The sequence below is a fragment of the Phoca vitulina genome, unplaced genomic scaffold, assembly GCF_004348235.1.
Source record: "Phoca vitulina isolate PV1807 unplaced genomic scaffold, GSC_HSeal_1.0 scaffold31, whole genome shotgun sequence".
NCBI classification, from domain to species: Eukaryota; Metazoa; Chordata; class Mammalia; order Carnivora; family Phocidae; genus Phoca; species Phoca vitulina.
Window position 1 is genome coordinate 1,959,086 of NW_022589734.1, and position 25,539 is coordinate 1,984,624.

Below are 25,539 nucleotides of genomic sequence, written 5' to 3' on the forward strand. Positions count from 1 at the left end.
GAAACCAAGAAACAGACTCTTAACCATAGAGACCAAACTGATAGGGGAGGTGGGTGGGAGGATGGGTTAAATAGGTGATGGGGATTAAGGAGTGTATTTGTTGTGATGAGCACAGGGTGTTGTATGGAAGTGTTGAATCACTATATTATACACCTGAAACTAATATTACACTGTATGTTAACTGAAATTAAAATAAAAACTTAAGATAAAACAAAGAACAATCTCCTAGTTTCATTGATCTGTTCTATTTTTTTTTAGTTTCTATGTCATTTATTTCTTTTTTTAAGATTTTTATTTTTTAATTTTTTATTATTATGTTCAATCAGCGAACATATAGTACACCATTAGTTTTTGATATAGTATTCAACGATTCATTAGTTGTGTATAACACCCAGTTCTCATCACAATATGTGCCCTCCTTAATACCCATCACCCAGTTACCCCATTCCTCCACCCCCCTCCCTTCTGTAATCCTCAGTTTGTTTCCCAGAGTCCAGAGTCTCTCATGGTTTGGCTCCCTCTCTGATTTCTTCCCCTTCGGTTTTCTCTCCCTTCCCCTGTGGTCTTCTGTGCTTTTCCTTATATTCCACATATGAGTGAAACCATATGATAATTATCTTTCTCTGCTTGACTTATTTCACTTAGCATAATCCCCTCCAGTTCCATCCATATCAATGCAAATGGTGGTTATTTCTGCTCTAATCTTTGTTATTTTCTTCTTTCTGCTAGTTTGGGTTTTATTTATTGGGTTTATTATTTGGGTTTTATTTATTTATCTTTTTCTAGCCCCTTTAGGTATAAGGTTAGGTTATTTGAGATTTTTCTTGCTTCTTGAAGTAGGCCTGTATTGCTATAAACTTCCCTCTTAGAACTGCTTTTGTTGCAACCCAAATTTTTTGTTTGTTGTGTTTTCATTTTCATTTGTTTCTGCATAATTTTTGTTTTCCTCTTCGACCTCGTGGCTGACCCATTCATTGTTCTGGGGCATGTCATTTAACCTCCATGTATTTGTGCTCTTTGCAGATATTTTTAGTTTCATAGCTTTGTGGTCAGAAAAGATGCATGGTAAGACTTTGATCTTTTTGAATTTGTTGAGACTTGTTTTGTGGCCTCATATGTGGTCTATTCTGGAGAATGTCCCATGTGCACTTGAAATGAATGCATACTCAGCTGTTTTAGAATGAAATATTCTGAATATATCTGTTAAATCCATCTGATCTAGTCATTCAAATTCAGTTTCTTTTGTTGATTTTCTGTTTGGATTATCTGGTCCATTGATATAAGTGAGGTGTTAAAGTCCCCTACTATTGTACTACCAGCTATTCATTCCTTTTTGTTTGTTATTAACTGTTTTATGTATTTGGGTGCTCCCATATTGGGTGCGTAAATATTTACAATGGTTATATCTTTTTGTTGGATTGCCCCCTTTATTATTATTTAGTGTTCTTCTTTGTCTCTTGTTACAGTTTTTGTCATAAAGTCTATTTTGCCTGCTGTAAGTATTGCTACTCTGGCTTTCTTTTGACATCTATTTGCATGATATAGGTTTCTCCATCCCCTCACTTTCAGTCTGTAGGTGTCTTTAGGTCTGAAATCAGTCTCTTATGAGCAGCATATAGATGGGCTTGTTTTTTGTTTTTTGTTTTTTAATCTATTCTGTCACTCTATGTCTTTTGATTGGAGCATTTAGTTCATTTACATCCAAAGTAATTATTAATAGATATGTAGTCATTAGCCATTTTGTTATTTGTCTTGTGGTTGTTTTGTAGTTTTTCTCTGATCTTTCTTTTGCTCTCTTTCATGGTTTGTTAGCTTTACTTGGTGATATACTTGGATTCCTTTTTCTTTATTCTTTTCATTATCTATTACTGGTTTTTGTTTTATTTATTAGGTTTGTATATAACATCTTCTGCAATAGCAGTCTATATTAAGTTGATGGTTGCTTAATTTAAAACCCATTCTTTACTCCTCCCCCACCCCACAATTTAGATATATGATGTCATATTTTATATACTTTTATTTTGTGAATCTCTTGACTGATTTTTACAGACATACTTATTTTACTGCTTTAATATACTCTCACTTGTGGTCTTTCCTTTGTACTCAGAGTCCCCTTTAACATTTCTTGTAGGGATGGCTTTGTGGTCAAGAGCTCCTTTAGTTTTTGTTTGTCTGAGAAACTCTTTATCCCTCCTTCTATTCTAAACGATAGCCTTGCTGGATAGAGTATTCTTGGCTGCAGATTTTTCCCATTCAGCACTTTGAATATGTCATACCACTCCCTTCTGGCTTGCAACGTTTGTGCTGAAACAGCTGCTGATAGACTTCTGGGGTTTCCCTTGTATGTAACTGTCATCTTTTCTCTTGTTTCTTTTAAATTTTTTTCTGTCACTACTTTTTACCATTTTAATTAGTATGTGTCTTGGTGTGGACCTCCTTGGGTTGACTTTGTCAGGGGATCTCTGCACCCTCTGGATTTGGATATCAGTTTCCTTCCCCAGATTAGGGAAGTTTTCAGCTATTATTTCTTCAAATAAATTTTGGAGAGCCAAATAAATTTTGGCTCTAAGATGAGTAAATAACTCAGACTTCCTGTCTGCCCCCAGTGTTTTTCAAATGGTTGCTTCCATACTATATCTCCACTGGCTATGTGTTGTGTTGTGTTGTCTCTTTAAGGGTGGGGACTCCACTTCTAAAGCCCTTGGAGCTTTCCCAGAGTCAAGCCTGGCATTTTTTTTTTTTTTTAATTTTATTACGTTATTTAGTCACCATACAATACATCATTAGTTTTTGATGTGGTGGTCCATGATCCATTGTTTTCGTATAACACCCAGTGCTCCATGCAGTATGTGCCCTCCTTAATACCCATCACCAGGCTAACCAATCCCCCCTCCTCCCTCCCCTCTAAAACCCTGTTTGTTTTTCAGAGTCCATAGTTTCTCATGGTTCATCTCTCCCTCTGATTTCCCTCCCTTCATTTTTCCCTTCCTTCTCCTAATGTCCTCCATGTTATTCCTTATGTTCCACAAATAAGTGAAACCATATGATAATTGACTTTCTCTGCTTGACTTATTTCACTTAGCATAATCTCCTCCAGTCCCATCCATGTTGATGAAAAGTTGAGTATTCATCCTTTCTGATGGCTGAGTAATATTCCATTGTATATAGGGACCACATCTTCTTTATCCATTCATCTGTTGAAGGGCATCTCGGCTCTTTCCACAGTTTTGCTATTGTGGATATTGCTGCTATGAACATGGGGGTGCATATGGTCCTTCTTTTCACTACATCTGTGTCTTTGGGGTAAATACCCAGTAGTGCAATTGCTGGGTCATAGGGTAGCTCTATTTTTAATTTTTTGAGGCACCTCCACACTGTTTTCCAAAGTGGCTGTACCAACTTGCATTCCCACCAACAGTGTAAGAGGGTTCCGCTTTCTCCACAACCTCTCCAACATTTGTTGTTTCTTTCCCTGTCCATTTTTGCCATTCTAACTGGTGTAAGGTGGTATCTCAATGTGGTTTTGATTTGAATTTCCCTGATGGCTAATGATGATGAACATCTTTTCATGTGTCTGTTAGCCATTTGTATGTCTTCTTCAGAGAAGTGTCTTTTCATGTCTTCTGCCCATTTTTTGACTTGATTATTTAGAGAACCCAGATATAGACCCTCAACTCTATGGTCAAATAATCTTTGACAAAGCAAGAAAAAACATGCAATGGAAAAAAGACAGTCTCTTCAATAAATGGTGCTGGGAAAATTGGACAGCCATATACAGAAGAATGAAACTAGACCATTCCCCAGCACCATACACAAAGATAAACTCAAAATGGATGAAACACCTCAATGTGAGACAGGAATCCATCAAAATCCCAGAGGAGAACATAGGCAGTAACCTCTTTGACATCAGCCACAGCAACTTCTTTCAAGATACATCTCCAAAAGCTAGTGAAACAAAAGCAAAAATGAACTTTTGGGACTTCATCAAGATAAAAAGCTTCTGCACAGCAAAGGAAACAGTCAACAAAACAAAGAGGCAACCCACAGAATGGGAGAAGATATTTGCAAATGACACTACAGATAAAGGACTGGTATCCAAGATCTATAAAGAACTTCTCAAACTCAACACCTATTTTTAACTTTTTGAGAAACCTCCACAATGGGCGCCTGGGTGGCTCAGTTGGTTAAGCGACTGCCTTCGGCTCAGGTCATGATCCTGGAGTCCCGGGATCGAGTCCCGCATCGGGCTCCCTGCTCGGCAGGGAGTCTGCTTCTCCCTCTGACCCTCCTCCCTCTCATGCTCTCTGTCTCTCATTCTCTATCTCAAATAAATAAATAAAATCTTAAAAAAAAAAAAAAAAAGAAACCTCCACACTGTTTTCCACAATGGCTGCACCAGTTTACATTCCCACCAACAGTGCACAAGTGTTCCTCTTTCTTCACATCCTTGCCAACACCTGTTGTTTCTTGTGTTGCTGATTTTAGCCATTCTGACAGGTATGAGGTGATATCTCATTGTAGTTTTGAATTGTATTTCCCTGATAATAAGTGACATTTCATGTGTCTGTTGGCCATCTGTGTGTCTTTGGAAAAATATTTCTTCATGTCTTCTGCCCATTTTTAATTGGATTACTCCTTTTTGGAGTGTTGAGTTTTATAAGTTCTTTACGTATTTTGGATACTAACTATTTATCAGATATGTCATTTGAAAATATTCTCCCATTCTGTAGGTTGCCTTTTAGTTTTGCTGATTGTTTCCTTCACTGTGCAGAACCTTTTTATTTTGATGAGGGAACATACCTCAACATAATAAAGGCCATATATGAAAAACTCACAGCTAATATCATCCTCAGTAGGGTAAAACTGAAAGCTTTTCTTCTATAGTCAGGAACAAGACAGGGATGTCCACTCTAACCACAGTTATTTAACATAGTACTGGAAGTCCTAGCTACAGCAATCAGACAACAAAAAGAAATAAAGGGCATCCAAATCAGCAAGGAAGAAGTAAAATTTTCACTATTTGCAGATGACATGATACTCTATATAGAAAATCCAAAAGCCTCCACCAAAAAAAAAAAAAAAAATGCTAGAACTAATACACAAGTTCAACAAAGTTGGAGGATACAAAATCAATGTACAAAAATCTGTCACATTTCTATATACCAATAATGATGCATCAGACAGAAATTAAGTAATCAGTCCCACTTACAGTGGCACCAAAAAATATAAGATACCTGGGAATAAACTTAACCAAAGAGGTGAAAGATCTGTACTTTGAAAACAAACATTGATGAAAGAAATTCAAGGTGATAGAAAGTAATGGAAAGACATTCTATGCTAATGGACTGGAAGAACAAATATTGTTAAAATGTTTATCCTACCAAAAGCAATCTACACATTTAATGCAATCCCTATCAAAATACTGACAGCATTTTTCACAGAGCTAGAACAAACAATCCTAAAATTTGTATGGAACCACAGAAGACCCCCAATAGCCTAAGCAACCTTGAAAGAGAAAGCAAAGCTGAAGGCATCACAATTCTGGACTTCAAGCTATATTACAAAGCTGTAGTCATCAAAACAATATGATACTGGCACAAAAAATAGACACATAGATCTGTAGAACAGAATAGAAAACCCAGAGATGAACCCACAACTATATGTTCAATTAATCTTTGACAAAGCAAGAAAGAATATCCAGTGGGAAAAAGACAATCTCTTTAAGAAATGGTATTGGGAAAACTGGACAACAACATGCAAAAGAAAGAAAGTGGACAGCTTTCTTACACCATACATGAAGATAAATTCAAAATTCATTAAAGACCTAAATGTGAAACCTGAAACCATAAAAATCCTAGAAGAGAACACAGGCATTTACTTCTTTGACATCAGCTGTAGCAACTTCTTTCTAGATATGTGTCCTCAGGCAAAAATAAACTATTGGGACTCCAAGACTGACTTTGACCTCTCTCTACTGTGTTGTGTCTAACTCTTCCACTACAGTTCCAGGTTCAGATATAGTCCGCCCTCTGATAGAACTTAGCTGACCCAAGTCTCTGTCTCGCAGGACACTGTTGTTTACTACTCAACAGGAGCTAAGATAAAAGGGTTGTGAAAGAGTGAATGAGCTCTTTGGTAAGACCATTATATCGTAAGTGTTACGTTTTGGAGGTAATGCCTTAGACCAGGAGCTCCAAGAACGAAGATGTCAGGCATCCTCTGAGGGCAGATGAAACTGGCCTTTTAGGACAGCCCTCAAATTATACAGTTTTGATATCTTCCTTTTGGCTAAATATTGGCAAATCCCTTACCAGGTGGAATCCATTAATACTCTAAATTATTTGCCCAAGTAAGTAAAAATATTAACAGTTGCCAAAGAAAAAGATAATCTCTTGTGAGGTAAGAATCAAGTCCCATGAAACAAAGTTTCAATACACTGGTGAGAAACTTCAATCCAAGGGCATAGTGTGAAAAGGCACTGGGTGGGTTGATGACTAGAGTGTCTCCCTTTATTTCAATGAGCCTCTGTTCCTGTGAATAATTAGATTATCACAGATCCTGACTTCATGTTATGACCTGATTGAAATCCAACCCTAAACCTGTCCTGGAGCATGTGATAAACCAGATGAGCCTGGAGCTCAGTTGTCACCACCTTTTCAAATACAGTCATCTTAATTAAAAAATTGTAAGATAGACTTTTGCCAAGGAGTCAGATAAAACATCAAAAAAGTGTCTTTCTTTCAGTTAAAGTTCCAAGTTGGGGGATGGGGTGGAAAATCACTCAGAGGAGGCTTCTGAGACCTGGAGTGAAGACTGACCAAAGGTGAAGCATGTCCCCTGCCAGGGAAACTTTACCATTTTGAAGAGAAATTGCACTATACTGATGACCATGTGTGAAAACAAGCTCTTCTCTCCACTCCCAAAGCTTGCCTCCAAAAGCAGGCCTGTCCTAGCATGTGGGAAAAAACATACAAAACATGCTGAGCTCAGATACGAATCTGAATGCTATGGAAAATAGCCAAAAAAGTGGCATCTTGTCAGCCACTGACAATACCTTAGATGTCTCTGTGTTTTCAGGTAAATGAGAACTAGAACTCAGCCTTGGCTCCCAGAAAATGGTTGAACACAGGGAGCATCTACATTCACGTGGTCTAGAGCCTGGAAATAGATGCAGGAAAAAAGGTCAGATTTGTTAGTAGCTGATATCGCCTTGGGATGACAAAACTGACAAACGTCAACCTTGAAACCAAGAGAAAAACATTCCTTCTCTAGTAATATACTGACAGTAACCTGACAGTCTGCAAACATGTGGGCATTTAAATAAACAGATTTTTGTAAAATGTCTAATTAACAGCTAAAGGTTGTCAGTGAAGGCTGGAATATTAAGAAGATAAATGGCTGGATTTAGTTTATCTTGAGTTCTCTCAATTTTTACTTCCTCTATCTTTCCTTGTAAGAATGACTGACCACATCCTGGGAACTTAAGTGAACTTAAGCAGAGCCAGGGACAACCAGCAGATGACATTTAATGAGGATTCACCCAAGCCTCCCTTCCATTTGGTCCCCAAAATTAGCTCTTTTCAAAGATTCAGACATACATGCTTCACTTAGAATGAGCTTTACCCCTTGAGATAGCAAAGGTATTCCAGGATATTTAAGTCCATAAAGTAAACCCAGAAATTTTTTTTCTTGAGTAACAGTTTCACCATAAGATTTAGAGGAAGAAGGAGTTAAATTTTTATTTGGTTTAAGAACAAGTTGAAGGTTTTTTATATAAAAGCATGAATGACTTATAGGGTTAAACATAATTTGCAAGAAATTTGAATTTAGACATTAGATTTCAGGGTATTTTACTTTGTGGTCAGTCTTGTGGGGTGTCTTCTCCAGCCCTCCTGTTGTACTAGTCCTATCTTTTCATTTAGGTCTAGAAGTCTGAAATACATCACTCAAGATGCAGCCCTGGATAGCTCCTGCTCCCAGTTCATCACTCATTTCTCTTCATAAATCTCAGAGAAACCCATAAGAATCAAGCATCATTAACAATGACCAAATATGGATGGATGAGAAGTTCCCATCTGCATGGGCTTATCAATTTCTTACCACAAGGTTTCCCAGTTATGGTATGGAGATGTCTCAATGGTAAATTAAATTAAAGATCAGGCAGTCATGACTCTGGATGCCCACAGGTTGCCACACTTGACAGGATGTAGAGCAGATGGCAGAGAAAAATTCAGACTGAGGATTCTTCCCCTGAGTGTCCCCTGGGCCAAATGACAGCAGAACCAGCAGGTGTAGCAAAGCGACCACTGCCTGGGACTGCTTCCCAGGATGCCCAGCGGGTCAGACAACCTCTAAGGACTGGCCAACAGCCAAGAAAGACACACATCTGCTCCAGGTACTCTCACAGCTCTTCACTGTGTTCTGGCATTCCTGTTGCCCTGCACTCCCAACCCTGTCTATCTGGGACCACATTCCTGAAACAGGAGGACAGGAGGAAGGGTTTCCTCTTGCTTATGCCTTCTTTCCCCTTTTATCTACATCCTCCTATTACTTCCTTTCTTGGCTTCTTCCCAAAATTTGCTTCTTTGGGTATAAATTCAGAAACAACAAACTGTATCATGTAACTATAAGAAATCAACGTGTAAATCTTCCATTTGGCTAAGGGAGAGAGAGACTGAAGCGTTTGGGTTTCCCATTTCCCATTATCATGTGCACAGAGGTATATGTGTGTGTGTGTGTGCATGTGGGTGGGTGGGTGTGACTGTGTGTACTCACTACTCTTCAATAGGCATTCAAGGAGAATCTACTCTGTGTGAGGTATGCATAAGGATGTGTGGTGTGGGTGTACACACATATTCAAAGATCATGAATTCCCTCTGTCTGGCATACCTTCCCCATATATACACAGATAACTTCTTCACCTCCTTGACGTCTGTTCAAATGTCAGTTTTTCCCAATTCCCACTCAACTTTTTCTTTTACCATAACACTATCAACTTTTTAATGTACTATAAAATGCACTAATTTAATTTGTCTGTTGACTATCGTTTAATTCTCCTTAGTGAAATTCATATTCCATGAGGATAGGGATCTTTCTTTGTTTACCAAATTATTCACCAAGCACCTAAAACAGGGTCTAGAGCATCTTAGAAAACTTATGTTGAAAAATTAGTTTTATATGTTACTTTCCCAAACATTATTTCTGTAAATGAAATCCAGTTGTCCCTTCAATCATTATATTTTTAGAATAAATAAATGGTACATTTTAAGGAATGGGGAGTGTGAGCAGCTAGTTTTAAGGAAGAAAATAACCAAGATTTTAAGGTTTTATCAGTGAATATGTAGAAGTTCTCAACTTCTTTGGGTTTTTGGCCTCTTGACTTTGTTTCCCAAAGCCAGTAATTTGTTGTCATAGTAGGAAGGCTCCACTTTTTTTTTTCCTTTTTATTAGCCATGTAACAACATCATCAGCATGGCATCCACACATTTCTTTTCATCCAGTCCCAATGAGGTAGTTTCCCATCTGGCCAAACCAGGGGCTTAGTTGAAAATGAGCTGGCCAAGATTCAATCAAGATAAGATTAAAGTGTGTGCTTGAGCAAAGGAAAACACCTGAAGAGCCATGGGAGAAATCTTTTCCATATGTTGATGAGGTGTATTTAATCCTTGCCACTGATAGTGACAATTGTACATCAGGAAGGCAGCAAGTCCCAAGGAGATGACACTAGATTAGAAATCAGGACTCCTGGGTTCCAGTTTTGGCTCTCTCACTAACCATCTGGAGGAGAAGGCATGCTGGGGGGGTTTCACTTTCTTCATCTGTAAAATGACAGGGTTAGAATAGGTCATCTCCAGGGTCTTTTCACCTCTAATTTAATGTTTCTCCAGGCATCTCTGGGGATTTCTAAGGTCACCTGGATACTACCTTATGCTGGTGCAGAGATTGCTAACTCTTCTAATAAATGCTTGTCTGGGTGAACTCTCAGCTTAACTAACCAGAACCATTATTGATGAAGAACTGAGACTGAGTGTTCAGAGCAATTGCCAAGGAAATAAGACACACTCAGTCTCTATATGCTGCAGAAGTCTGTGAAGTCCCCAGTCTTGCTTCCCAATGTCCAAAGAAGCATGGGCACCATATTTCCAAGAAGGGTCAGGTAAGATCCTCTACCAGACAATTCCTCAATTCTATCTGCAGAGAATGAAAAGTAACACAACTTTTCTCAAAAAAAAAATTTTTTTTTCAAAGGACTCTGATTGGTCAACCAAATACCAGACAATTTGCTTATAAGTAGAGAAAGTACAACTGGGCTAGCCAGAGCCTTGAGAGAAATCCACTCAGAAAGACCCTTGATTAAAAACCATCTGGAAGAAGAGCCAAAAACATTTTGACCAAAGAAGAAAGACAAGACAGGCCCCATCAGCTACCAATACATGGTATAAAGGTGCAATAATCAAGATAGCATGATATTGGAGTAAGAATCAATGACAAATAACTGAATAGAATAAAGTATAAGGTCAGACCCAAATACACACACACACACCCACAAACACACACATATATATATATACATATATATGTGTGTATATATATATGTGTATATATATATATTAGTTTCACATATAATAAATGGGAAATGCATTATTTAATAAAGGACTCTGTTCCTAACATCATACACCAAAATAAATTTCAAATGGATTACAGAGTTACATACACACTGAAAATTACTAATTAAAAAACTAGAAAATAATACAGCTAAATACTTATCTGATCACTAGTAGACACAGTGCTACTAAGCATATGCACAAATATATATGTATACATATATACAAATATATACAAATCTACATATATATGCACATATGTATACATAATAAAATATAGAATATTTTATATATATAAATATATACAATATTTTATATATATAAATATATATAATATATATAATAGAAGAAAGGTCAATGTGCAGGACTATATGAAAATTTGAGATTATTTATATAAAAAGAGCATTAATTAAATTAAAAGAACAATAAACTAGGAGAGAACTTAAAACTAGAGACGCAAATCGTTGAAATACTAAACAAAGCTCTTAATCAGTTTGCATTACTAGCTGTGTGAGTTTGGATGGGTCATTTAATCTTCATAAACTTGTATCATTCTAATAGGGATAACAATTGAATATATCTCATAGGATTGTGAGGATTAAAAGAGATAATACATGACAGCATTAGTACAGTGAAAGATACGTAGTAAAAGAAATAAATGTTTACTGTCATTATATCACTATTGTTTTTAAGATATTATCATAATAAATAATATTAAATATTTATATTGATAAATAACAAATAAATTGTTATTATTAAATACAATAGAATTATGAATAAAGACTTAAAAAGCTGATTCATTCAAACCAGAAGAATACAAATGGAGACAAATTAATAGGAAACTTAATCAGCTATTGAAACAGACATGTTAAAACAATAATATGTTTAAATGACAATATATAGAGTATGGGGAGAATTCTCATTCCCTCTTAGTGAAAGTGTAAAATAGTATGATCTTCCTGGAGGGCAATTTATCAAAATGTATCAAAACTTATTCAATGATATAAATATTTATATAATTTGATCTAATAATACTACTTCTAGAATTTTATCTAATGAAACAGTTATGTACAAAAGGAAAATGTATATCAAGATTATTCATCATAATAGCAAATACCAGAAACAACTTAAGGTCTAATAAAAGAGTGTTGGGACACCTGGACGACTCAATTGGTTGAGCATCCAAGTCTTGATTTCAGCTCAGAACATGATCTCAGGGTGGTAGGATTGAGCCCTGCATCAAGCCCTGTGTCAGGCTCTATGCTTAGCAGGGAGTCTGCTTGAGGTTCTCTCCCTCTCCCTTTGCCCCTCCCCCTGCTCACAATGCGCACTCCCTCTCTCTAAAATAAATAAATAAATCTTAAAAAAAACACACACAATCTTTATTTCACCCATGCAATGGAATTCTATATAGCAATTGAAAATCAAATTGTAGAAAATATTTACAAGCATGGAAAAATGTTCAAAATACTTATTCAAAGGGAACAAAAGTTGTAACTCTGTTCTATATTTCATCTTTATTTTGTAAAAACATTTTTTAAATACACGGACCTATATAAATAAATGTACATATATACATGTTCACATATATACCTGAAACAGAAATACACTGTTTATATTTACGTGGTGAAAATGTTATATATTTTTTATATTTTCTTTGTATCTTTATTTTCCAAAATTTCTATTTATGTGTATCATTTATTTTATTATTAGAAAAAAAATGCAACATATATTTTAATAGCTCCAAGATCATTTTCATTCTTATCCCATATTATTTTCCAAGCTAATATTTTTATCTCAATTGGTAATCAAGATTGGAAATCAAGAAGGTCCATCAATCATTCAGTTGAGGGGGTGCCTCTATAGCTCAATTGGTTAAGTGTCAGACTCTTGACTTTGGCTCAGGTCATGATCTCAAGGTAATGAGATGGAGCCCCGAGGTGGATTCTGCGCTGGGTGTGGAACCTGCTTAAGATTCTCTCCCTCTCCTTACCCCTATGTCCTTTCTTTCTCTCAATCTCTCTCTCTCTCTTTCTTAAAAAAAAAAAAAATCGCTCAGTTGAGGGTCTTATTTCCACCCAACCTACGGTGTGAGTCCCTCTCTAGAGAGTCTCTGGTGTAAGTTATTTCTAGGTCAACATAATCATGCTGGCCACCTCTGCCAGTTCCCTTTTCCCTTTTTGGGAAGTTGGGGCATATGCAAAGAACTCAAGATTTGGAGTCTCATATTCCTGGGATAGAACTCCACCTTCCTGGCTCCCTTGACCTTGGGCCTAGTGTTGTGAGGGGTACATGTACTTGGAAAGAACCCTGAGAATTTCCATACAAGACAGAGAAAAGCTTTTGATGTAAAGTCAATCTAGAGAATCTGGATTTTCTTCTATGATCAGCTGGAGCTAAAGGAACTTTTTAAAGCTGTATAATTATTTTTTACTTAGCAAAGTATCTCTAGCAGCAATATATAAAAAAAAAGACAAATGGGAGGAGAAAAATGGTGACTATTGAATAGTTTGGGAAAGATAAGGGTGGATCCAAGATAAGTAAAGAACAGATGTTAGATTAGTGTTTGTGACTATGAGTGGTTGCTTGGATGTGAAAGGAGAAAGGGAGGAACTGATGATGAGTCTTAGATTTCCTGAAAAGGAAATTATTGGGCTGTGGGTACTACCAACCCACTATCTATTCTCCCTATCTTCCTTAGTCACAGAGTCCCAATTTCATTCAGGGTATCAATATGCCCAGCTAAAAGATTATATTTCTCAGCCTCTCTTGCAACTCAGTGTTACCCTGAGTATTGTTAATCAAATATAAGTGGAAGTTATGAGGTGGGACTTCCAGGAGAGTTTCCTCTTCTCCTTTCTCTTCTCCTTCCCCCTTCTTCCTCTTCCTCTTCCCTTCCTTCTTCTTCTTCTTCTTCTTTCTTCTTCGTCTTCGTCTTCTTCTTTAATTTAAATTCTAGTTAACATATAGTGTATTATTAATTTCAGGGTAGAGTTTAGTGATTCATCAGTTACATATAACACCTGGTGCTCATTACATCAAGTGCCTTCCTTAATGCCCTTCAACCAATTATGCCATCCCCCCCACGTACCTCCCCTCCAGTTTTTTCCCTATAGTTAAAAGTGTCTTATGGTTTGCCTCTCTCTGTGTTTTTATCTTTTTTATTTTTCCTTCCCTTCCCCTTTGTTCATCTGTTTTGTTTCTTAAATTCCACATGAGTGAAATCATATGGTATTTGTTTTTCACTGACTTATTTCACTTAGCATAATACCCTCTAGTTCCATCCACATTGTTGCAAATGGCAAGATTTCATTTTTCTGGTGGTTGAATAATATTCCACTATACACACACACACACACACACACACACACACCACATCTTTATCAACTCATCTGTCAATGGACATCTGGGCTCTCTCTATGGTTTGGCTATTGTGGACATTGCTGCTATAAATATTGGGGTGCCTGTACCCCTTCAAATCACTATGTTTGTATCCTTTGGATAAATACCTAGTAGTGCAATTGCTGGGTCATAGGGTAGCTTTATTTTTTAACTTTTTGAGGAACCTCCATACTGTTTTCCAGAGTGACTGCACCAGTTTGCATTCCCACCAACAGTGTAAGAGGGTTCCTCTTTCTCTGCATCCTCACCAATATCTGTTGTTTCCTGAGTTGTTAATTTTAGCCATTCTGACAGGTGTGAGGTGGTATCTCATTATGGTTTTAATTTGTATTTCCCTGATATTTAGCATTTTTTCATGTGTCTGTTAGCCATTTGTATATACCATATCTTCTTGATCTATTCATCCATTTATAGACATCTGGACGCTTTCCATATTTTGGCAATTGTGGACATTGCTGCTATAAACACTAGAGTGCAAGTCCTCCTTCAAATCACTATTTTTGTATCCTTTGAATAAATACCTAGTAGTGCAATTGCTGGGTTATAAGGTAGTTCTATTTTTAACTTTTTAACTCTTTGAGGAAACTTCATACTGTTTTCCAGAGTGGCTGCACCAGTTTGCATTCCCACCAACAGTGTAAGAGGGTTCCTCCAGGAGAGTTTCTTAAAAGGACAATTGGTGTGCACATTTTTGGCCCCTCTACTCCTTTCTCCTACATCCTACTTGGAACCTGGATATGATGTCCAGAGCTCCAACCGCCATCTTGGATCATGAGACAATATTGTAATGTAATCCACATTTTTAAGAGCGATGGAACAGAAAAATAGAAGTACATTGGTTTCCTGAAGACCACAATACTTCCATACAAGCCCTGTGCTGCCTTTATCCAAATGTCTTTTACATGCAATGTTTTATTTAAGGCAACTTATTTGGCTTCTTCTAAGTGCTAAATTAGTCATCATTAACTAATATGAAGAACATAGGAAGTGGGGCAAATTTAGGGAAATGTAGAGTTTGTGTAATGTTGTATTTGAGGCACTCATATGATATCCTATTAGACTTATCCAGAAAGTAGTTGAAAATATGAAGTATTGATTACAATTGAAATTTTAAACAGGATCATATCAGCTAGAGATGGTGTATGCAGAAGAAGAAACAGTTTAACCAACATTGCATTGTATGTTGGAGATCACCTGGAGATCACCAACATTGCATTATAAGTCTAAAAATGTATTCCTTTAATAAGAGAGCTTCAAAATACATGAAGTAAAACTTCAAGGAGAAACAGACAAATTTACAATTATACTCAGAGTTTTCAGCACTGCTCTCAATAATCAGTAGAACAAGTAAACAGAAAAGCAGTAAGGACATAGAGGATTTGAATAACACTGTCAACCAACTTTACCTAATTGATACTTACAAAACACTCCACTCATCTTCAACAGAGTACACATTTTTCAAATGCACACAGAAGGGGCGCCTGGGTGGCTCAATGGTTAAGGGTCTGCCTTCAGCTCAGGTCATGATCCCAGTGTCCTGGGATCAAGCCCTGCATCGGGCTCCCTGCTCCGTGGGGGGCCTGCTTCTCCCTCCCCCACTCCCCCTGCTTGCGTTCCCTCTCTCGCTGTGCCTCTCTCTGTCAAATAAATAAATAAAATCTTTTAAAAAAAAAAGTGCACACAGAACATTTACCCTGATAAACCATTTTTGAGCCATAAAATAAGTTTCAAACAAAGTACACTCTCAGACCACAATAGAATTAAATAATGAAAAAAATAATGGAAACATATCTAGAAAGTGACCAAAAATTCAGAAACATGTTAACATATGCTTAAATAACCCATGGATCAAAGAATAAAAAGAGAATTAGAAAGTATTTTGAAATGAATAAAAATAAAAGCACATTTCAGAAATTGTGGGATGCAGATAAAGCAGTATTTACAGGAATATTTATATTACAAAAATGCCTATCTTAAAAAGAAGAAAGGTCTCAAATAAAAAATCTCAGCCTCCTACCTAAAAAAAACTAGAAAAAGAAGAGAAATGAAACAGAATAAGCAAAAGAAAGGAAATAATAAAGATCACAGAGGAAAACAATGAAATAGAAAACAGAAAGTGATAAGAAATAAAATCAATGAAGCAAAAAGATCATTTTTTGAGAACCTCATCAGTCAGGTCTCTAATATGTCTCCTCCTCAGCAAATGCTGTCCTTAACACTTAGGGTAAAGCAGGTGTCCTCCTACTCTTATTCTCCCTCTAATTTCCTATTCTTTGGGGTTTTTATCATATATTTTAATTTGTAATTTTATTGTCATTGGTTTGTTTAAGATTTGTCTCTCTCATACTCTAGACTTCAGGAGGGCAGGAACCATATCCAGTTTTCTCATTACTATATACCCAGCACAGCTTTTGATACATAGTAGGTATTCAATAAATACTTAATAAATTAATAACAGGAGAGTAATTGCTCAATGCTGAGAGCTGGGAGAAGAAGAAAAAAGAAAGAAGAAGAAAAAGAAGAAGGAGGAGGAGGAGGGGGAGGAAAAGGGGGAGAAGGAGGGGAAGGAGGAGAGGAGGAGGAGAAGGAGAAGAAAGAGGAGAAGGAGGAGGAGGAGAAGGTAGGGAGGAGGAGGAGGGGGAAGGAGAAGGAGGGAAGAAAGGGAGAAGGAGGCTGAGGGGGAGGGGAGGAGGAGTGGAGAGAAGAGTGGGAGGAGGGGGAGGAGGAGAAGGAAGAGGAAGAAAAGAAGAAATGAATTAATATGCATAGAGGAAAATGAGGTTAAAAAGAGTAGCTTTTTTCACCCTTTCAAAGTCAGTAGTCAAGAACGATTTTCTTTAAGAGATGAGGACTAATTGTCCTTAAAAATATGTATCAATATAGGTAAGTAGATGGGATGAGAAATGGAAAAGAGAATCTAGTTAGAGAGAACAATATAAAAAAGTTAAAGAGGAATAAAAGAAAATGACCCATTTGAGAATATTGGACATGGCTAGAGCACAGAATACTGGAAGGAGAAATAAAAGAAGATGTGGACTAAGTGGTGTAACTGAGATTCTGAGCTGTGTACTCTGATAAGGAGTTTGGACTTCATCTAGTAGATCTCTGGAGTTTCTGAAAATTTTTAAGCAAGGAGTGACTTGAGCAAATTTCTATTCTAGAAAGCTGACTCTGACACTCTGTGGAGAATAGTTTGGAAGAAAGGAGGAAGTGCAGAAAGGAAAAAGAGAGAGTTTGATTGAAGCATGACAATTGAGCAAAAAGACAGAATTTAGTGAGAGTCTGGACTAGAGAATGGGTGCCATGAGGGAGAGCCAAGGTTGACTCCCAATTATTCAGCTTAGCCTACAGAGGAAATGGTGTACAAATCAATAAAATGAGAAAAATAGAAGACTTTGCAGGAGAAGCATACAATGTGGACAAGATCAAATGCTTCATTCTCCATTTTTGAGCCAACTACCTTCATTCTGCCCAATGGCACTATTTTTTTTAAATTTTATTTTATTTAAATTCAATTAATATATAGTGTATCATTAGTTTCAGAGGTAGAGTTTAGTGATTCATCAGTCGCGTATAACACCCAGTGCTCATTATATCATGTGTCCCCCTTAATGCCCATCACCCAGTTACCCCACCCCCCCACCCACCTCCCCTCCAGCAACCCTGTTTGTTTGCTACAGTTTAGTCTATTATGGTTTGTCTCATTCTCTGATTTCATCTTATTTTATTTTCCCCTCCCTTCTTCTATGCTCCTGTTTTGTTTCTTAAATTCCACATATGAGTGAAATCATATGATAATTGTCTTTCTCTGGCTGATTTATTTCACTTAGCATAATACCCTCTAGTTCCATCCATGTCATTGCAAATGACAGGATTTCATTTTTTGATGGCTGAGTAATATTCTATTATATTAATATTCTATTAATTATTTTCCTGCTATCATGCTTTTCCTTTAATAATATATATTCTCTCTATATATTCTATTATATATATATATGTGTGTGTGTGTATATATATATCAGTCACATCTTCTTTATCCATTCATCTGTCAATTGCCCAACGGCACTACTAAGGAACCCTATCTGATCTTACCTAGACCACCCGACCCTCTCATCAGACCAAAACTCACCTCTTCCTAGATGTCATCCTCTTCAGACTCAGAAATCTACTAACTGGCAATGAAATAACTGGATAAATGACCGTAGGCAACACGTCCAGACGTTATCACCCCCAGGTTTCAACTGGGACCTTCTTAAAAAATGAGCATGTTAAGTAAAATTAGTTTGGTTTGTTGGGGCTACCCAACTGTTAACTGTTTATTAAAGTTTACTTGCATTAATATTTTTATATAATAAATAAAAATCTAAAATGAAAAGCATGATAGCAGGAAAATAAAAAAAAATTAAAAACCATATAATAATGACAGTTTTTTGAAAAGAAGGACCTTCAATAGCAAAACTATAGAAACCATGTGGGAGATATTAGAGCTGTTCAAGACATAGACTGTTTCCTCTCCTGGCTCCTAAAATCAAAGAACAGAAGCCTAGCATCCTGATTACTGTAGTGACTAAATTAACAGGATGTCTCTGGGCTCAAAATATACCTAGGATTATAGCCCAACACTGCCACTTCTTAACTCTGTAACCTTAATATGTTTTGTTGTGCCTCTGTTTCCTTTGCAGTTATAATAATAATTTCTATTTCATCAAGATTAAATGAGACTATACGTAAAGCACCTGTAAATCCCAAGAAATGTTAGCTATTTTTAGTAGACTTCCAGGAAATATGTGTGCATTTCCATGATTTTCTGTGTTTATATGGTTAATTTCCTCATATTATCATAGGCATAGGCTGACAACTGTCACATTTCTTTGTCTCATCCTCAAAGAGTTGGAGACAGGGTGTGATCCTGAGTGAACAACGCAATCCCTAAGAAGCAGGAAGTAAACAATGTGAAGCACAAATAGAATCAAACACCATATAAACAACTGCACAAAACTCACAATGTCTTTGGTGATCCTTATAAAGACAACAGGAACAATAATTATGACAGTGAAGCAACAATTATGGCAATTAAGTTTAATGGAGATAATTAAGCCAACTTAAATAAATGAGCATTCTTTAGATATCTTGCTTACTTCTTCCACTTAATGTTCTTAAAATTCAGAAGAGCAAAGCAAACATACAACCCAAAGTTTTCCTACAGAAGTTTTAGGGATAAACTACCAAAGCTGCAGATGTACCGCCTATGGATACACACCCTTCTAAGAGGGTATAACACTAAGGATGGGGAGATGGGTTAAGAACTGGATACTGGTTGTTCACGTGGGGCTCCCAGGCAGGCCAGGCATCTTTTAATAGTTTCCTTGTGTTTTCATACCTGGAGAGCTAAATAAGAACTGCAATGCCAAGGTCTCTGACAATGACCATAGGGTGTCTAGTAAGGTAAAGACCTTTCTGCTTAATCTCCCCTTCTCCTTCTCAGCAGATTCTCTTCTGAAGCTCTGCCTGCTCTACGAGCACCTGGATGGAGAACAGAAAGAAGCTTCAGCTTGAAAGAAAGATACTATACCTTGAAAGAAAGATAACTAAGACTAACCTATCTCAAATGACAATCAAGCTTTTGTTGATGAGGCTTAGGGGAGAACATGGAAATTAATACATATGAAAGGAAGGAAAATAGTATCTATGATCTCAAACACTTCCCCACCTCACCTCCAGAGTCCTGCTGGTGCTTGAAAACAGCCAAAAAGGATGCGTAGCTACATAAGAGATAGAGGGTAGTGGAAAAAGCAAGGACTCAGTTTGCCTGGGTCCAAACCATGACTTTGTCACTTACCCGCGTGTCTGATCTTTGTCAAGTTACTCATTTTTTTTTATTTCCATTTCCTAATCTCTAAAATGGGAATAATTATAATACCTATAAGACAATTTACAGAATTAAATTGAATTAATCAATGTAAGAACAATCCCTGGCCTATACAAAGCACTCAGTAAGTGCTACAATGGAACTACATGTGCGTTAACTTCATAGTCAACTGTAAGCTTATTTCATCCTCTTACTACCAAATTATATATCCTATCATGGGAGCTACTCAGAGCATATGCAATACTTTCCATTTTTGTTACTGTTTCCTTGGGGAAGGGGAGTTCTTTTAAATCCAACACATCGGGGACACCTGGGTGACTCAGTTCATTAAGTGTCTGCCTTTGGCTCAGGTCATGATCTCAGGGTCCTGGGATGGAGCCCCGCATCAGGCTCCCTGCTCAGCGGGGATCCTGCTTCTTCCTCTGCCTGCCACTCCCCCTGCTTGTGCTCTCTCTCTCTCTCTCTAACAAGTAAATTTTAAAAAATTAAATTCAACTCATCAAACACTATATATTTGATTTAGAAAGTTCTCTTAAATGATAGCATCTGGGATTCAGCATGTCTGCTTTTGATAATTTGAATGCACAGTATCTTCTATCCCAGCCATATCTTCAGCCAGGTCAACCTTTTTCTAATTGTGCCTCCTATTCTTGACCCTGAGCTTTTGCCCATGTTATATCCAACTCTTGGAACAAATTTCCCACTCCCTGGTGAGAGACAGTAGTCCATAGATATTTTCGTGTTTCTGCATGGTCAGAGCTCTTTGAGCAAAAGTTACTGGAACACTGGGTTAAAGGATGATTGTATGGCAAACAAACTGGAGGGAGTTAGAAAAACTCTGTTTATGTTCGAAGGATTATAAACCTAGAGACATAAAAGTCTTTCTCTCAATCTTTCTGTCTTTCTTTTCTGCCCCAACCCCACCTCTACCCAGAGAAAGGGAAAGGCAGATGTGCCAGCAACTCCTATATAAGTTCTGAGTTTCATAATTTTAAGCCCCAAATGCACAGATACATCTGGTAGCTTTCACCACACCACCCTATGGTAAATTAAAGCAGGAGGAACCAACACAAATTGCTCTACAGGTGAAAGCCCTGTTCCTTGATTCAGAGGTCTTGTGTTTATATATACTATAAATTCCTAAAGGACTGATATCCTAGTGTATGCACACACACACGTGTGTGTGTACCTATTAATCTATCTATCCATCCATCCATCTAAACTGTGGCAGGATAACTGGTTAGCTCGCAGGTGGCATAACATGTCAGACTCTTCACAGTTTCAGACTTAAAATTTCCTGTTCACCAACACTCAACTCATCTCCAAAATTTACCTTCTATGTGAGTCCATCAATGGATAAAATCATGAATTCCTAAAAGATTAGTTCTATTATTTAATTTTTCCCCAGAATTTGGTACCCTCCCCTTTTTCTAACAAAGAACAAATCCATAAAGGATTTTTTTAAGCACTCGGAGAACTAAGTGATAAAAAAAGAAGTCAAATCCAAATATTAAAAGACTCACAAAATTACACTGGTGTTACATTGGGTTTGGATCCATGCTTGGCTCTAGGCCAGGAGCCACTGAGCACAGGAGCTTGGGAAGTCATTCAGGTTTCTAGGACTCCTTCTATAGTCAGCCCTTCCCTCCCTCCATTGCTTCCAGCTCTCCTTTTCTATAAAATGGAGAGAGAGTGGAGCTTTTACTCAGACTCCTCCAATATTTATAAAAATTCTAAAATGGATTTGTAGGAGAGCATGTTTTTTGTTGTTTGTTTTGTTCTGTTTACATTTTTTGCCTGAAAGCCAAAGCTATGGTGGCTGTTAGATCTGGGCAATAGAATAGAGTGATAAAGGATAGCAGAAGGAAAGACCAGAGAACAGAGAAATATTTTTCTCCACTCTAAGCTTCAGGGCCTCTTTTTGCTACTGTAAGTCATCCATGTGTGGGCTGAAAGTTTGTAAATGAGTTGGTAAGAAAACAAGCTGATGTGTGTCCTACTGTCTTTTGCCCAGTCCTATCCTAAGATAGAGACCCAAGGATGACAGGTGAAGTGGGACCCTCCCCAAAAGGAAGAGAAGAGAAGCAAGTGCTTGGGAAGAAGAAACAAGATTGAGGAAGGAGATGGTGGCTTGGGGTTCCATTAGGAGTAAGGACTTGGGCAACTCCCCTGCAGAGACCCGTGGAGATGGGAAGAATCTTAAGAGGTCATGGCTACAAGAACAATTCATGAGACTGTGTCCTGGGCATGGGGCTCCCACTGTAAACTTAGCCAGAAAGCATTAACACTGGCTTTCAGATGAGCACTCAGATATTGCCCAATGTGTGCCAAAGACCAGTGAACTCTCCTACTATCAGCTAGCAAGTGGCAGAAGAGAGGAGCAAGTCCAGACATGGCTGATGCCAATAAAGCCTCAGAAGCCAGATCCTGGGACCTCGCCTGACTGTGCAGCCAGCACCATATGGTGGGGACCAGCCAGGACTACAGAGAAGATGCAGATTGAATTTCTGGCTGCCCTGGTTAAGTGGGGACTCTGTCAGATAGATTTTGATGGTGAGGTGGACAAAATGAGTGAAGAGGAATGGGAGGTTCAGGCTTACAATTAAGGAATGAATAAATCACAGGCATAGGAATATAAGGTGCAGCATAAGGAAAACAGTCAATCATATTGTAATAGTGATGTATGGAGACAGATGGCAGCTACACTTGTGGTGAGCATAGCATAATGTATACAATTGTCAAATTACTATGTTGTACACCTGAAACTAATGTAACACTGCATGTCAACTATACTCAAAAAAAGAGAGATTTCTGGCTTCAGCTTAAGATGCAGAAAGCTAAAAAAAAAAGTGTTATGATTTTTGTTGTGGGCTGCGTGGTATGAAAATGAATTCCTGCTTCATAAATACACCTCCAAGGCATTGACCTGTCAACACATTTCAATAGTTTACTTTATGAACAGGGCTGCAGTCATTTCAACATTGACAACCTGAAATCTCCTTTCTCCCTAATTCCATGCAAAGAAGGGGTCATGCCTTGGCCTTTTGTCTTCTGTCTACCTCCTCTGAAAGCTTCTGCAAGTCCTGGGGTCAGTGACACTGTGGCAATCCTGTTGATGACAGACTGGCTCAATGTGCTAACTGTTCACCCTCCCCTCTGCTGCTCGGCTACATAGGGCAGAAAGAAGTTATAAAAACCCCAGTGGTCACGGCCAACACCAAGAAAACAAAAAGGTGCAGAGTTTCCCCAACTGTTTTCTGTTTGATCTGAGAGCATCCTCTGCCTCTCAGGAGCATTAGCAAAGTCAGTTCCAGCCTCATGGAACAAGTAGTGGGTCTCTGTTCTTCAGAGCCCTCCTTACCTGTACACTCACCAAGTCCTGGCCCCCATCCAGCTGCCCTGTGAACTCTGTCATTCATCCCTACTTCCTCCTCAGAAGGTTTGCCACTGAGTATTTGGAATTGCACAACACACAAAGTTGGAGCAAGTTCAACTCTGTAACTAGTTTCGGTTGTTTTATTATCAATACTTTTTGCCTCAAGCTCCAAAGGAAAATTACAACCAAATAAGCCCTGTGTTTTTATAAACTGTGTGCAGCTTCCCTCTGACTTTGATCCATTCTCATATAGCACAGTAACTGAGTGTGGTGACAGCCAAGTAATATAAAAGAATAGGGTATTAATGATGGGTCACACACCACACAAATGACTACACAGAAGGCCCCATTTCCAGTGGGCTCACTTTGTTGTCCTACATTCACCTGGAATCTTTTGTCTGGAATCTCATTCTTGCCCTTGTATACTTCTGTATGTCCCATGTCCCTGGATGCGGCTTCACTCTGATTTGCCACGATATGGTGTTAGAAGGAAGGAGGAGGAGTCTGCTGGCGCCCAGGAGTGGGACTTCACTACTCTGACATTTTGAGTGTGATGATTTCTCCACTTTAAACATGAAGTTCCAGGGCACCTGGGTGGCTCAGTCATTAAGCATCTGCCTTCAGCTCAGGTCATGATCCCAAGGTCCTGGGATCCAGCCCTGCATTGGGCTCCCTGCTCAGCGGGGAGCCTGCTTCTCCCTCTCCCACTCCCCCTGCCTGTGTTCCCTCTCTCACTGTCTCTCTGTCAAATAAATAAATAAAATCTTTAAAAAATAATAATAAAAATAAATAAATAAATAAACATGAAGTCCCAGAAAAGGAGAGTGCCAACTAATAATAAAAGTTATAATCCATTGAGGATCTATGAAACAACGTGTGTGTGTGTGTGTGTGTGTGTGTGTGTGTGTGCTTACTCAGTCAGTTCTCACAAATGGAGACAAACTGAAGTGCAGAGAAGCTGTGTAACTGGCTCAGGGGTCCTGTCAGCCAGAAGTGGCAGAGGACAGGGGCAAGCCCAGATGCGGTTGATGCCGACATGCTGACCTGTTCCACTGTGCTGCCTGCTCAGCCAGAACAAGTGAACACAGAGGCAACATGGAGAGACTGGAGTGACGCCACTGGGCTGGGTGGTAGTGCTGGAGAAAAGTGGAACCCAGATTGGCCCAGCTCCCTCCACCTCTCCCAGTAAGTGCCCACAGATAACTAAAGGGGGTGGGGCAAGTGGAGAGAGCAGCTAATCATCCAGGGGCAGCTGGCCATTTTCCACATCCATGGTGATGTATATCCTTTCTGCTTCTGTAAGGTTCCATCTGAGCTTCTTGCAACCCCAGACAGCTAGAAGCATGGCTCTCCCTACCATTTCCTAGCAACATTACTCCTGGAATTCAATTCTTCTCCAGAGAAATGCTGCCTTTGAGCCCTAGACAGGTGGTAGAGCTGCTCCTGATGCATAAGACAGACCCTTCTCCTTCTCAACCCGCATCTTAGATCCCATATGAAAAATGGGCAGCATGTAGATCTTTCCCACCAAGTTTATTTGGAAGCAGAACCTAAACTACTTCATTCAATAAACTTTGGCAAAGAGATGTCCCTAAATAAGCTTTTTAAACATAAAAAGAGAAAAAAATAAGTCACATATTTAAAAGAAAGTGATCATTTCTTAATAATAATAGTAATAATACTCTAAATAACAATCTTCTGAAGGTCAATCTTCTCTCCCTTTGAAGCTCTGTGGTCATTGAAAACTTTAACCTTCATTTATGACTCATTTGATTTCATTCTCCCTTTAAATCTCCCAAGTGATTAGTTGCTCATTCTGAATGTATCTTCTATATCACTTAATTGTTGGCTTATGTAGCAGCCACATTAAGATATAAAGACTACCGATGTCAGTTGGACCTCTATGCCATCCACACATCCTCTCCAGCTTTCCATTCCAGCATCCTCCTGGGTGAGCGTCTCATCACCTCTCTCACTGGGACTTTACTGCTGCAGGTGCCTGGCTGGTCTCCCGCCTCATCTTAATCATCAGTCACAAGATCAAGGCAGTGTGCCTCAGAGTTCTGGTCACTTAACATCAACAGCTCTCCACTCAAATGAAGTAAATATATATTCCTTATCTGGCACATATAGCTCCAAGCTACCTTCCAGAATTACCTCCCAAATGTCTCCACCAGTCAAACTTGATTGCTCATTCTTCCCCTAAACAAGTGCTAAGTCTTCGCTCATTCAGTACTTTCTATTAATGCTATTCCCCTCATTTCCTCTTGTTAAGTTTCTGTGGTTTT